The 15,137-nt window shown below is 49.4% G+C and overlaps 1 pseudogene; it reads left to right on the top strand.

Annotated features, from left to right (window-relative positions):
- LOC136110807 (dynein axonemal heavy chain 9-like) overlaps nt 1-15,137 on the top strand; it is a 141,041-nt pseudogene that overhangs the window by 59,154 nt on the left and 66,750 nt on the right.

Below are 15,137 nucleotides of genomic sequence, written 5' to 3'. Positions count from 1 at the left end.
AGTCACTTAGCACCTCCCAGGGTTTGGCCCTGCTTGTATGTGTGTGAGAAGCTGCGTCCACTTGCAGCACAGCTCATGAGAGGGAGGGTTGTAGTTCTTTGTGAGTCAGTGAGTCAGAATTAGATGGACAAATCCACCTCCACCCTTCCTTCTCTGAAAGCATCAGAGCATTGGGCATCTCACGCAGAATCCCAGAATGTCAGGGTTGGAAGGGACCTGGAAAGCTCATCCAGTGCAATCCCCCCATGGAGCAGGAACACCCAGCTGAGGTTCCACAGGAAGGTGTCCAGGCGGGTTTGAATGTCTGCAGAGAAGGAGACTCCACAACCTCCCTGGGCAGCCTGGGCCAGGCTCTGACACCCTCACTGAGAAGAAGTTTCTTCTCAAATTTAAGTGAAACCTCCTGTGTTCCAGTTTGAACCCATTCCCCCTTGTCCTATCACTGGTTGTCACCGAGGAGAGCCTGGCTCCATCCTCCTGACACTCCCCCTTTATATATCTGTAAACATGAATGAGTCCCCCCTCTGTCTCCTCTTCTCCAGCTCCAGAGCCCCAGCTCCCTCAGCCTTTCCTCACACGGGAGATGCTCCACTCCCTCCAGCATCTTGGTGGCTGCGCTGGACTCTCTCCAGCAGTTCCCTGTCCTTCTGGAACTGAGGGGCCACAACTGGACACACTATTCCAGGTGTGGTCTCCCCAGGGCAGAGCAGAGGGGCAGGAGAACCTCTCTGACCTACTGACCACCCCCTTCTAACCCACCCCAGGTACCATTGGCTTCCTGGCCACAAGGGCCCAGTGCTGGCTCATGGTCACCCTGCTGTCCCCAGGACCCCCAGGTCCCTTTCCCTCATTTCTCATCTCCCCTATGGGAGTTTTTCTACCTCTCTGCTGTAATTGAGAGAGGCAGCTCCTGTCTGGGACTGCTTTGGGAGCTTCCCCTTTCTGTGGGGACGTCAATCCTAGGAGAATCTCACCTTCATTGGCGTGGGGCGCGCAGTGATGCAGTTGTGTGTTACGCAGTGGTCTGGAAGAAGTGCTGGTGACCTGCTCAGCTCCCAGCAGGCAGATGCTGATGTTGAGAGCCCACAGCATCTCCCTGTTGGCTTTGCAGACTCAGATGGAGGTGAACAGGAAAGAACTGAATTATTCTTTTCCTTCTGGAAGAGTGCTTTTGGTGAACATGGTTGTTCTATAGGAGGTCTGGGCTGTTTATCATAGGTCTTAGGCAGAAATAAAGATCTTTCTTCTCCATGAAAGAGAATTTAGGATATTTCACTAGCACAAAATCAGTTTCTAGTAGTGGAAAAACAGGAAAGTTCGTAGTGAAGAAAACTCCACGTTGTGCTGAGAATAGGATGAGGTGGAGAAATGGCTACAGACTTCTCATCACTACATGTAGGGAAATTTGGGGTAGGAGTCATGAGGTGTTTCAATGTTTTCTATGCTTTTGCTCTGTATGGAAGATTTCCCAATGGAGAAACATGATTTATTAAGGCATGTCTGTTTTCTAAATTACGTAGAAATAGGTGGAAGTATTACAAGAGACAGCAAGAGGCTTTTGTTGGCAGTATGTTGGCCACATTTGAGAAGATGTGGTGCTACCTAAATATCCAAGATATTTTGTTAACATGATTTTGCTTGTGACATGTATAGTGATCTTCATTCCGCTCGTCCTATCTCGGTTGCTTTATTTACACAACCCGTTTTGCAGGTGCAACGTCATCTTTCCAAACTCTTTGACAGCTTGGCCAGGATGAAATTCCAGCTGGACTCTGAGCAAAAGCCAACCAAGGTTGGCCTGGGAATGTACAGTAGAGAGGAGGAGTACGTCAGCTCCAGCGAGCCCTGGGACTGCAGTGGGCAGGTGAGAGGGAAGTCCTTGTCTATCAAAACTGTCCGGTGGAGTCTGCTCCCCTGCCCCTCGTGTGAGATCCCTTGCCAAGACGTCATAGAGCTTCACTGCTCTCCCTTGGTGCATGAGAAAAGCTGGAAGAGGTGGTGATTTAGTACCTCCTTACACCACAACCTTTCGTGTCACTCTGGATAGGTCCTCACTAAGGGGGGACGTGGATGTCGCAGTCCACTGTGAGAGAAAGAGCTGTGCCATTTTTCTGACTAGGTTTTTAATTTGATTTTTTCTAAGACCTTTTGAAGGTTGGTCTTAAAGCTTGCTACAAATATCCTCGGTGAGGGAGGGGATGCAGACTGAAAAGAGACTAAGCTATTCCATAGTACCTCTGCACGGGTGTGTTTGGCAGGAGAAGGCCTTTTACCTGTTTCTCAAGTCTTCATTATTTCATACCACGAGTGAAAGTATGAAATGTAAGAATCAAGCTACTGCTCAGCTTATCTATCCTGGTAGTTTCACCTTTCTGCATGGTCTATTACAGGAAGCTAAAGTACGTAATACCGGCTGCTGAGCTCCCCAGCAATGGAGCTTGCTGCGTTCAGTCTGTCTTCTTGTTGAGGGCTTTGCCTGTGAAATATGAAATTCAGCAGGAATTGTGTTCCCAAGTTTGGCAGCATCTTTCTTCTGCTGCTGGCAGACTGCCCACATCCCACCAGGGATTCTGTCATGGCCTGGAGGTGGAACACACCTGACCAAATTATTCATTGACGGAGTTCATTTTGGTTCCTCCTGTAGCTAGAGTTCAAGAAAAAAATCTGTCTTCTGTTCTTGGTGTCTGGAAGTAGATGCTAATCCTACAGTACCAGAATTAGCCAAATCTACCCAGTCTGAAGGAGGCTGTGAGGTTTGGTTAACTCATAGAATGTCCTGAGCTGGAAGGGACCCACCAGGATCATGGAGTCCAAGTCCTGTCCCTGCAGTGACAACCCCACAGCTCACCCCGTGTGTCTGAGGACGTTGCCCAGTCTCTCCTTGAACACTGTCAGGCTGGGGCTGTGACACCTCCCTGGGAGCCTGTTCAGTGTCCAGCACCTCTGGGTGAAGAACCTTTCCCTCATGTCCAGTCTAAAGAGAACTGAGATGCTTGCCTCATTTCCTATCTTCACTAATTACCAAAGGCACTTAAGAAGAGCAAATGTGTTACTGGGATTTAATCTCTTTTCCAGGTTGAAGTCTGGCTCAGTCATGTACTAGACAGCATGAGGGCTACTGTGAGAGATGAGATGACAGAAGCCGTCATGGCTTATGAGGAAAAACCAAGGGAACAATGGCTCTTTGACTATCCTGCCCAGGTATCTGCCACTGCTTCTTATCACCACTCAGGCTGGCTCGTGGAAAGGTAGCTCTTGGGTTCCCCATCAGTCCTGCCCTTCCCTTCTTTCAGCAGCTGTGGACAGGCATGTTTCTGGCCTTCACCTTGCTATCCAGGAGAGAGGGAGGATGAGTTGTCCTTTATCCTGGCGGTCTCCTGATGGAGTTTTCAGGCTGAGCTCCATGCTCTGGTTGGGGCTCTTGGTTGGGTGACAGAGCCCAGGGGCTTGGGCAGTGCAGTCTGTACAGCCAGAGCAGTGAGAGGTGCAGCAGGAAGGCAAAGTGGTGAGGCCTGATAAGAGCGAAGAGCCCCTCAGATGCACCTCTGACAACCTCGTGGTCTCCAACTCTTCCTCCTCTGCTGTGTCAGGCATGTGAAAGGTGCTGATTTACTTATAACTAGCTGCTAAATGTGTCTATCACTGATATGGTGTTTTAAATGAATGTCATGGAGCAGATCCTTGTTGTACTGTCTGCTGTGACTACTGTATGAAAAAATACTTAATTTCATGTCACGGATGTTTCATCCTTGATCTCCCTGTGGATCCGACACTCTTGAACATAAGGAAGCTTTGGTATTTTCCCTGATACTGAACCAGCCTATTTCCCTAGGTGGCGCTTTGCTGCACCCAGATCTGGTGGACAACCGAGGTTGGGATTGCCTTTGCCAGGGTGGAGGAAGGCTACGAGAATGCGATGAAGGAATATCACAAGAAGCAAGTGACCCAGCTGAACACCCTCGTTACCATGCTGATCGGGCAGCTCTCCAAGGGCGACAGACAGAAAATCATGACCATTTGCACCATCGACGTGCATGCTCGGGATGTGGTGGCAAAGATGATAGCACAGAAGGTTGGTGTTGGCAGTTCAGCACAGTTCTGTGGGTGCTGGAGAGGGGGCTTCAGGGGGCCCAACCACTGGCCATTCAGATCACTGCCGGTCTCAGTGGGAGACGTATGACTAAATTTATTTCTACAATGTTTGTAGTAAGTGTGCAGAAAGCCCCTGTAAGCCTGCAGAGCTGTGCTGTGTCATGGCCCTGCAACACCAACTTGTAGTTGCTGCAGATTCACACCAGGAGTGAGAGCGCGGCACTGCGTCCTGGTGCCAAGACATGTGCTGGTGGATGATGGTGCTGTGTTGGGAGGCTGCTGGACTCAGTCTCAGTTTTGACTTTAGAAAGTAAGAAAAAGCATTCAAGCTTTGTTCTTTGTAGCGTCCTTTGTCTGGTGTGGGGCCACAGGGACTTATGTGGGACTCCCTTCTCCTGCAACACCTCTCCCACACTACTCCCCTGTCCCTGACACCATGCCAAGTGTTTAGCCTTGCAGGTGGGTGGGAAGATGCCCTGAATGTATTGGGTTGTGGCTCTTCCCTCATCTGTGTCATCTCAGAGGCAGCCAGGCTGCTCACAGGGTTTCTGTCTTCAAGGCTCAGCTGGGCTCAGTGGTGCCTCGGTCCAGCCTGGGGTGAAGTGATGCATCTGGACCTGCCTGCTGGTTGTGCAGAGAGCGCTGGCCATGCCTGTCTTTGTCCACCTGTCCCCAGTCTGTTTCCTTGGTGCTGTCTGCAACCTCTTCCTTGTCTAGATGGCCTCTGCTCCTTCTCTCACTCTGGTTGCGTTATGAGACCTTCTTCATGACTTGCTGCTTCTTAAATCTATTCAGGAGTCTTTTTGTAAGGCTCTTTCTCTTGGCCATTAATTTTTTCCTCTCCCACCAATGTGGTCACTAATTTGGTTCCTCCCCTTTACTGATGGGAGATGGGGAGGTGACATTTCTCACCGCATTGCAAGGAGGCGGCCTTCCTCACCACACCTGCCTTGCAGTGAGGACCAGTCATCCCCCATGAAAATTTTATAGCAGTCGCTATTTTGGCCCCCGAGCTGCATGTGTCTGGCATCCCCGGCCTTCCTGTGATGGTGTTTGTGGGTGTGCTGCAGGTGGACAAAGCCCAGGCCTTCATTTGGCTGTCACAGCTCCGGCACAGATGGTCAGATGAGGAACGGCACTGCTTTGCCAACATCTGTGACGCCCAGTTCCTGTACTCCTATGAATACCTTGGCAATACCCCTCGGCTTGTGATCACTCCGCTGACCGACAGGTAAGTCCCTGGGACACAATGTCATAGCTGGGCTTTGCCACACAGGTAGAGAGAGAGATGCCAACCAAAGATGGATTTAGTTCAGACACCTGTATCCCTCTTGTTCTGTCTCCATGTCCCAGCACTCCAGTGGTCGAGCTCTAACTCTTATCTGGTTTTTGGTGGTACCCTCTGGGGAATTTGTACATCAGATCCCTGGGTGGGATTCAGCTCACACATTAAAACACTTGTGGGTGTCTTCCTGTGCACAAGATGTCCACAGTCCATAAAGCTGGTGAGTCTAGAGAGCTTTCATCCCATCTTGAAGCAGACATCTACCTGGTTGCCTCAGTGGGGACACCTAGGGTTACTTGAGATACTCTGTGTTGTCCCACCTGGCTTCCAGCTGCCAATCCAGAAGTGTAAAAGTCTCCTATGGACCCCTTGTCATATCTCTCCACCCTATGTGACATTTCAGCAACCAAGAGCATCTCAGGTGGCTCTAGTCACCTGTGTTAGTCAGCTGCGTCAAGCCCCCAGGTATCATCAGGTTTTGTTGGCTATATTGACTACACCTCTGTGGCTTATACAGGTAGTATAGATACTCACATGTGGACACCACCCCAGTGTCCATCATCAACATGATGGAGAAACTTTGGGACTTGCTGCAGCTTTGAGTTGGGTTCACTCATAGGCCACCTGAGCAGGTTTCTGTCAGTGACAGGTCTTCCAGAAAAGCTGTCCTTTTCTCATACTGCCTGAGATGTGCCCAATATCCATGAGTTGTATGAGGATCCAGAGAGAACACAAGCTGGACATGAAGAGGTTTGGGCAGACCTTGGTGGAAGATGAGTATCTCTTGGAGAAAACAGAGCTGAGCAGAGGTGGTAATTAATGCCAAGAAGGCTTTCAGCTCAGACATGACCCCTGCTCACGTACAGCTTTTCAGAGGAGAGGCTCTGCTGAGTGCAATGCTCTAGTGCTATTGCCCTGCAGCCCACAGTTGACCTATTGGACATATTTCCTTTTTTCATTCATCATTCACTGTGACAGATGTTACATCACCCTGACCCAGTCACTGCACCTGACCAGGAGCGGAGCACCTGCAGGCCCTGCGGGCACTGGCAAGACGGAGACTACGAAAGATTTGGGGCGAGCCCTGGGCATCATGGTGTACGTGTTTAACTGCTCCGAGCAGATGGACTACAAGGTATGGCTCCCACCTCGGCTGCAGTGCGGTCACATGGGGCTGGGGATGCTCAGGGCCCGAGCAAACCTGAAGGATGAGAGTAATCCAATGGTACCTGGGGTGCATTAGGAGAGGTATGACCAGCAGGTCAAGGGAGGTTGTTCCTTCCGCTCTGCTCTGCCCTGGTGATGCCACATCTGGAGTTGTGTCCAGTTCTGGGCTCCCCAGTTTAAGAAGGAATAACTGCACAGAGTCCAGCAGTGGGCTACAAAGATGCTGAGGGGTCTGGAGCTTCTTTCTTGTGAGGAGAGACTGAGAGAGCTGGAGCTGTTGAGCTGGAGAAGAGAAGCTGAGAGGGATCTGATCAATGGGATCAATATCTCAGGGTGGCTGTCAGAGGATGGACCAGACTCTGTTCAGTGGTGCCCAACGCCAGGGTGAGGGGCAACGGGCACAGACTGAAACACAGGAGGCTCCATCTGAACATGAGCAGAAACTTGTTTGCTGGGAGGTGCCAGAGCCTGGCCCAGGCTGCCCAGAGCGGGTGTGGAGTCTCCTTCTCTGAGACATTGAAACCCGCCTGGACCCACCTGTGTGATCTGCTCTGTGACCCTGCGTGAGCAGGGCTTGGACTGGGGATCTGCAGAGGTCCCTTCAGCCCCACCAGGCTGGGATTCTGTGATCACCTCTCTCCAAATCCCTGCTACACTCCTTTAAGCTGAATGCCTTTTCCTTCTCCTCCCGTTCCTTCTCTAAGATTTGCACAAGGTTCTTCAGGAGGCAGAGACCCGAACTATCTTCTCTGCCTCATTATGCATTTCCCTTCCTTTCTGGAGTTAGATTTCATGTGTAATTCTTCAAAAATGTTGGTCTGTTCAGTTGAGACCAAGGCTGCGCTGATAGTTGGACCCTGGTCGTTTCTTCTCGGCGTGCTCGCGACCTGGCAGCCCCTGGCACGGGGAGGGACCTGTCCTGGTTTTCTCAGGATCCTCTCCCAGAATAAACCCAAAACATAGTGAACCTTCAGCCGCTACAGAGCACTGAATCATGAGGCTGAGTCTTGCTCTCTGCCAGTCTGGCACGGTACAGTGATTTTGGTAGCCTCGGATCATATTTCATTTAGCTTATGGGCTCTCCCAGGAAACAGGACCATCAGTAATTCAGCACAAGTGACCTTTAAATGAAACTGGTGCACAGATACATCGAGAAAGTGCAATTAGCAGATAAAGTGGCAAGCTGCGCAGAGCTATAAATATTATAATTGAGTTGTGCCTGCTGTTTCCATGCACTTTTCTAAATACCCACAATAGACTGTAAATTGCTATAAATAAACAGGCTGGGAAATAAAATCAATTTTTTGCTGGAGTTGATTCCATTTATGATTTCACTCTTGTGATCTTTGTTTTTGTTTTGTTTTTCCAGTCTTGTGGGAATATTTACAAAGGCCTTTCCCAGACGGGAGCCTGGGGCTGTTTTGATGAATTTAACAGGATCTCAGTTGAGGTCCTTTCTGTGGTTGCTGTACAGGTGAGTGGAGAAACACTCATAAATAAATACAAACAGAGCAGAGCCATTCTGCAGTCTTTGGAGCAAGGGTAAAAATGGCAATTGCATATTGCCGGTTTCAGTTCTGTGTATAGGCAGGTGTGGGATTAGATCTCAAGATTAATCACATGAATATCACAGCACTGCCAAGATGTCGCAGTTACGTGCTGCAAAGATATTTGTCACTTTTCTTGCCCCAGTTACAGCATTTGTGCCAAGACAATTCTTTGTAGCATCTTTTCCCAGGCCACTACGCACCATGGCTCTGTACCTGTTCCTCCTCAGGAAAGCACTCGTGTCATTAATCTGCTGTGAGATAATTGCAGCACATCGTTTCAAGACAGAGAAGCTGCCTTGACTTGCGGCTGCTCAGTCTGCAATGTAGGGAATAATTTTCACAGAGGGGAAGAGGGGTGTTTGGGGCAGATCCGCTGGACTTCTGGGGGTTCCTTATCACCCCTGGTCAGGCACAGGTTGTGTGTCATACTCAGGAAATGGGAATACATTCAGGATTAATTTTCTTAACCTGTCTCCAAAACTGTATGGCTGTGGATTTAGTTCTGGTGTCTGTAACGACAGCTCTGCCAAGTGGCTTTGGAAGGTATTCCTGGCCAACTGGCACCATTCCTTGGAGGAATGTGTGCAGCCCCGTGGTGCTCCCAAAAGCCAGTGTCAGCTGGTGACACTCGGGAGCTGGAATCTGGGGCAGATCTGCGGCCCTTGCTGACGCGCTTGCCCAGGGTACCCTGACACCGTGGGATTAAACCTGGGACAGAGCTATTGGAGCGGTGCCCAGCTGGGCATGGGTGTTTCCCCTGGCGAATGGTTTCTCATCTCCTCTGTAGTTCAGCTGCTCAGTGCATTGTGTTGGTGAGTCTCGTGTGAAGCGCAGCAGCATCCCTGGAGAAGGGCTGGAAGGGAGACTGGCCTCCCCGTCGTGCCAGAAAGTCCTGTGCTCTCGTGCTTATATATATAATCTGTCACTTCGCGTCCTCCTTCCCCTCCTCTTACCAGCCCATGAGGAAACCTGGCACTATTTTATACAGGGGAAGCCTTGGGGGGCTTCAGTGCAGAAAACTGAGGTGCCAAAGTGCCCAAGTTCTTCAGGATCCAACTGTCAGCTGAGTGCGTGTTTTAGGATCCTAATATCTGATTGAGGTGCTGAATTGTTCCTGGACTCCCTTTTGGGCTCAGTGTTATAGAAAGATATAAAGCTCAGAAGTTTCTACACTTCTGTAAATGTTTCGGTCAAAGACATTGTTCTTAACCCCTCCATGAACTCCTCATTCTTCTCATCTGTTTCACTCATAATTGGTACCTTATGTGGCATCCCAGAGAAGCCCCAGGCAGGTACAAGAGTTTATGTATCATTCCCTCTCAATTTCTCTTCCGTCAGGTCCTAGTTTAAAGTTGTCATTGAAAAAAAGTCTTTGAGGATCTTGAAATAAAAAGGGAAGCTGAACAAAAGAAGCCCAGGAATGACTCAACTGCTCATGGTTCCCTCGCTCCTGGCTGGAGCGTGGCAGCTGAAGAAAGCGGCACGGCCGTCATTCCATCATGGTGTCTCCTGGCTGCTATTAGGAGTGTTACCATGGCGATGTTTAATTGGCTGTCTTACTCATGCAGCTGATGTCGATATGGTTCCTTACAGGGAAAAATTCGATTAATTGCTTTACTTTGAGATGGCAAACAGTAGTGAGGTTAGAGCGGTGAATAGAGAGAGATTTGCCCCTCGCTGAGGTGCTGTTTGCAGAGAGGTGAACTCTTCGGAAGGAGAGGAATGAGCAGAACAAAGCTGCAGTCAGGCAAATATAAAAAACAATATAATATTAGTGAGTGAAGGTGTTAGGAGAGGTTTTACAGCTTCTGCCTTCTGGTTTTGGTTTTAAATCAAACATCTGATGTCCCAAAATCTTTAAAAGTGATATCAAGTGGTCAGTTTACAACTGAGCTGAGGCCAAGCTTATTGGGAGGTGCTACCCCTTCTCTGGGCCTGGTCAGGGAACGGAGCAGGCACAGGAGGGTTTTGGGATGTCCTGAAGAGCAACGCTGTGTGGGGAGAGGTGAGATGGGTAAAGGGAATAATGGGCCCATATTGTGATAGACTTTGGGGAGTGCGTTTGGGTGTTGGCTGTGTTGTGGATACCTGTACTGCCCTGTGTCTCTCTCACACATCAGACCTCTGCTGGGCTGGCTGGTTCAGAGATGGTGGAGCCTTTGGTGGTGTTTTTGCTGTGAGATGTGCTGAGCAGTGTCCCACAGGTGATGTCAAAAGCCAAGGTGAATGCAGGCAGTGCTGGGGACATTTCCCGCTCCTGAGTTGCTCTTCCTGACCCACGTTCATCATTGTCTCATGGAGCAAAGGTGTGAAGTCTTGCAACTCCTTTGCATTTTGACTTTCCACTCTCTTCAGCTCTTTTTTCTGCTTTGCCGGAGTTTGACTGAGATGGGAAATTGATATTGCCATGCTGATGTACTCCAAACAGTGTATAAAGCTTTATGCTGCCGGTAAAAAATAAAACAGTGATTAGCCCCATTTGTCACGAGGCCAAGAGTAACGAAGGAAGCACCGTTGTCTGATGTGTTTTTCATAAGTGAACGCTGATACTATAGTACTGTCTTGATTTCTAGGTGAAGAGCGTGCAGGATGCAATACGGGAGAAGAAGAAATCCTTCCATTTTCTTGGAGAAGACATCAACTTAGTACCATCAGTAGGCATTTTCATCACCATGAACCCTGGTTACGCAGGGCGAACAGAGCTACCTGAGAATTTAAAAGCTCTCTTCAGGTGAGTCCAGGTCAGGGTTTGTGACCTGGCAGAAACTGTCTTTTGGAACATCCAGGCTCGACCTCATGTCCTTGGGGAATTCACTTGCACAGGGCATTCGCAGGTAGTTTAAGCCTTGCACAACAGGCCTGGGTCTGGGCACGCACAGGCAGGGCAAAGGAGCTCTGTCCCTTGTCGTGGGGAAGGCAGAGGGTGACCTGGCTCATAAAAGAAGGCCTAGAAGATGAAGCTGCAAATGCGCTGCCTGTAAGACCTGTAGTCAAGAAATACTTGTTCTGCAATGCCTCCTCACCTGTCATTTTAGGCCGTGTGCGATGGTTGTGCCAGACTTTGAGCTGATCTGTGAAATTATGTTGGTGGCTGAGGGATTCATCGAGGCCCGGGTGTTAGCCAGGAAGTTCATTACTCTCTACCAACTCTGCAAAGAGCTCCTGTCCAAGCAGGTGAGCCTGATTCTGTGGCTGAGTGGTATGATGAATCTCCAAAATCAGCAGAAACATGGCACTGTGCTGCTCAGCTCCATGGCTAACGTTTCACAGCTTTTATTTAATGGCTGCATTTGCACTGGCTGCTGGGGGAGGAGAGGGTTGGTGATCATCGGAGCAATAAAATTTTCAGACTGCTTTACTGGAGCATCTGCAGGGACAAAAGCATTTGACCAGCTGCATTAGTGGGAGACCTTTCAGTGAGTTTAAATGACACCATGTTTGGGGTAGTATTCAGTGACCTTTTGCTTTCCAGTCTCCTCCTATTGATTCTCCTGCCTGCAAAGGGTTTATGGTGTCCCTCTCTGAGTTCAGCCTTAGGCTGGTTCCAGGTCTTGTTAGAGTTACTGTCAGTGCAAAGCAAATCAGATTTTTCCTTGTCATTATTTGTGTAGATCGAAGCTGGGTCCAGAGGAGACCTGAATCAGGATTCCTGATGATACAAACCTGATCTTGGCTGTGCCAGCATGAGGCTGGGTGGGATATGCTCTGTCGCAGAAACTTGGTGCTGTGCCTTGAGGGGCCTGGTGGAAGGCATGGCCTCCCACACAGAGCAGTCAGCTGTCGAGCTGTGCTCTGGAGGGTGTTAACAGGACAGAAATAGGAACAGTTGTTTGTAGGCTTGAGAGTTCTTCTCATGCCGTTTTGTGGTACTTTTTCAGCAATGTCTTTACTGACCCCTTATTCCTGGACCTCCTCTGAGACCAAACAGGCTTGTCATCTTGTGATGGGCAGGGTGGAGAAACTTGGGTCTTTGGGGCCTCATAATGGACTAACAAGCCTTTCACCTTGGTGGCTCCTGCAGATGCAGGGGGCTGGCTGGCCTTGCTATAGGTGCTTTATGATTTAGGTGAAACAAATTGCTTTGGTCTCTGGAGTGCAAATCCTGCTGCTGTCTTACTGCCAACTGTGAGCCCATGTGATGGTCTGAACAGCTGAATTATTTGACTCTTTAATACTGTCCCTGACGGGAATCTCACCTACTGAGATGGAAACCAGGTCGCTCAGGCTGGAGAAGGTCTCTGGCCACAATGCAAATAACAGATTTAGATGTATTTTCATTGCTTACTAGTCTGGCAGTTTGGGAATGGTGGTTCTTCACCCTACATGGTACTGTCTAAGCATAAACTCATGCCTCTTTTTTTTTCTTCCTCTGGTGTAGGATCACTACGACTGGGGCTTGCGTGCCATTAAGTCAGTGCTAGTTGTTGCTGGCTCCCTCAAGCGAGATGACCCAGAGCGACCCGCAGACCAGGTTCTGATGCGCTCTCTTCGTGACTTCGACATCCCCAAGATTGTGACGGATGATGTGCCGGTGTTTATGGGGCTGATTGGGGATCTATTCCCTGCACTGGATGTGCCTCGGAAGCGTGACCTGAATTTTGAGTCGTTTGTGAGGCAGGCTGTGCTGGACCTCCGGCTGCAGGCTGAGGACAACTTTGTGCTCAAAGTAAGACCAAGAGATCTTCTGCTACACCCACATCGCCATCAAATCATTTGGGTTTTCTCAAACAGCTTTGCTTCTACAAAGAGAGCTCTGCACAGCATTGTCCTTGCAGGCAGATCTCGCTGGAGGGCAGTCAGCTGTGCTGGGTCTGAGGCAGTTGCACCTGCTCCTGAAGTCAGCACTGGATCAGTCTCTGGGCTTCCAAAGGGGCCAACTTTTGTAGGCTCATGAAAGTGTAGCCCCTGGAGAGCAGGGCCTCATCAGGTGGTGGTTGTCAAGTATAAACAGCGCTGAAAGTTTATCTGCAGGCTGAGGATTTCACCCATTGTGATTAGAGTGGCTGGACCAAACTCAATTGTCAAATCTGCTTGTGTCTCAGGGTCACGTCTTTCTAAAGAGGTGGCCCAGTGGGACCTATTTTATAGACCTGAACTTCAGTTTGGCATCTTTGTCTAAAATTTGGGAGTGTTTTTCTCAGGTGGTGCAGCTGGAGGAGTTGCTGACGGTCCGGCACTCTGTCTGCGTGGTGGGTAACGCGGGCACGGGCAAGTCTCAGGTGATGAGATCCCTGAACAGGACTTACCAGATAATGAAGCGACGTCCTGTCTGGACAGACCTCAACCCCAAGGCAGTCACCAATGATGAGCTCTTTGGCATCATTAACCCAGCAACAAGAGAATGGAAAGACGGTAAATGTCATTTCATGTCTGAAATATGTAGATAAAGACGGGTGTTTTTAATGAATTTCCCGAGCAGCAGCAGGGTGACTGGTTCTTCATGTGCAGGTCTGAGAGCCCAGGTGCTTGTCTGCTGCCTACAGCCACATGACAGTTTGTTGTTGAAAGGATACACAGGATGTTTTAGCTCTTTGATCTTCAAATGGGAAATATAGCATAAGCCTACTTGATCCTATTGCCCTAAGAATAATTTTAATGCCCATTAATACCAACACTTACCAGTTCCTAAGTGGGGCAGGCAGTTTTTGGGAGTTGGCTGGACCAGTGATGGAAGAGATGTCCCTCCTGCACTGTGGTGTGCACTGGGACCCCAAAAAATGTCCCATCCCCAGGTTTTCATTGCTGATAGCACGCACAGCAGCCTTAACGTCAGTTTTTCCACTCAGTATGGCTGCCCGATCTCTGTAGCACACCAGCGTTTGCCAAGCTGTTGATCCTGCTTACTCCTGAGGAACATTTCAAACTTGCTGGAAGATTACAGAAAATCTGGAGTGGAAATGTTGGGTTGTGACTGATACATAAAGGCAGCTTCGATTTACGTGTGCGGCGGGTTTGGGAGGTGTGGGGGAGGTGAGGGAAGACATTACCATGAATCATCCACAGCAGCAGATGAGCTGCCACCCACCTCCCCTGGCCCCGCCATGGACCCTTCCCGACCCCCTGCTTTGCTCCAATGCCAGGTTAATTTCTTTCTAATTGTAATTAGGGAGCCTAAATCAAAGTGGCAGAGGGACGTGCAGGGTACAGCCTGAACTGTGCAGACTGGCTGCAGCAGTGGCTGCAGATCGAGGGCAGCGGTGACACCGAACAGCAGGAGGGACATTTTACAGGTGACTGTCCAGTGGTTTCTGGCCTGCGATGGTTTCAATGAAATAGTGGCACTCCTCCCTGAGCTTTCAAGGCAGATATTTTCTGCAGTAACCATTCCTGAAAATGTTGTTTCATGTTGTCAAAGACCAGCAAGGCAATCTTCACCACAGCCTAGCAAGAGGTGACCTGTTCCCTTACAGATCAGCCCCTGCTTTTCCGCTCCCCAGTTTTATCCTGTCACATTATCAGAAGTTGAAAAGGTCCTACACGTTAGGTGGTAAAAGGTCCCATATGGGAATCCCAAAAGTGTTCTTTGCAGAACAAAACTCTTCTTTTAAACCCCAAGAGAGCCGTGTGCTGTGGATGCACAAGGTCAGGACAGAGGCGCTTTCCTCTCCCCGCTGCCGCGGTGTATCCGAGGGAAGCCCTGATGCCCTGAGACAGCAACTGTTTCTGATGCTAATAATGTCGGAGTGGTTCCCAAGGCGTGTGTCCAACACGTAAGGAACTGGCTGGAGGCAGAGGCGCTGAAGCGTTATTTTTGTTGACCCAGTCTCGGGATCGCACACCTGTTCCAGGTGAGCCGTTCTGCATTTGCTGAGCACAAGCTTTGTCTTCAGTCAGATGGTGCCACTAGCTGTTCCTGATCTGGATCACAAAGAAATAGCTTGTCCTGGAGAAAAAAAGAAAAAAAAAAAGAGTTCTTGTCACAATTCACTGGAAGAGAGGCTTTTTTTTAATGTTTGCCTGATGTTTTTTCATGAAGACCAGCATCTCCCGAGGTATTTTCACATGTAGAGGAGAGCAATAGTTTTGTGGAGTTTTCATTTGCT

This window comes from Patagioenas fasciata, chromosome 32 (genome assembly GCF_037038585.1).
Source record: "Patagioenas fasciata isolate bPatFas1 chromosome 32, bPatFas1.hap1, whole genome shotgun sequence".
In the NCBI taxonomy this organism is placed as follows: domain Eukaryota; kingdom Metazoa; phylum Chordata; class Aves; order Columbiformes; family Columbidae; genus Patagioenas; species Patagioenas fasciata.
Note: the sequence above shows the minus strand (reverse complement) of the source record. Positions and strands in the feature narration are given on the sequence as shown.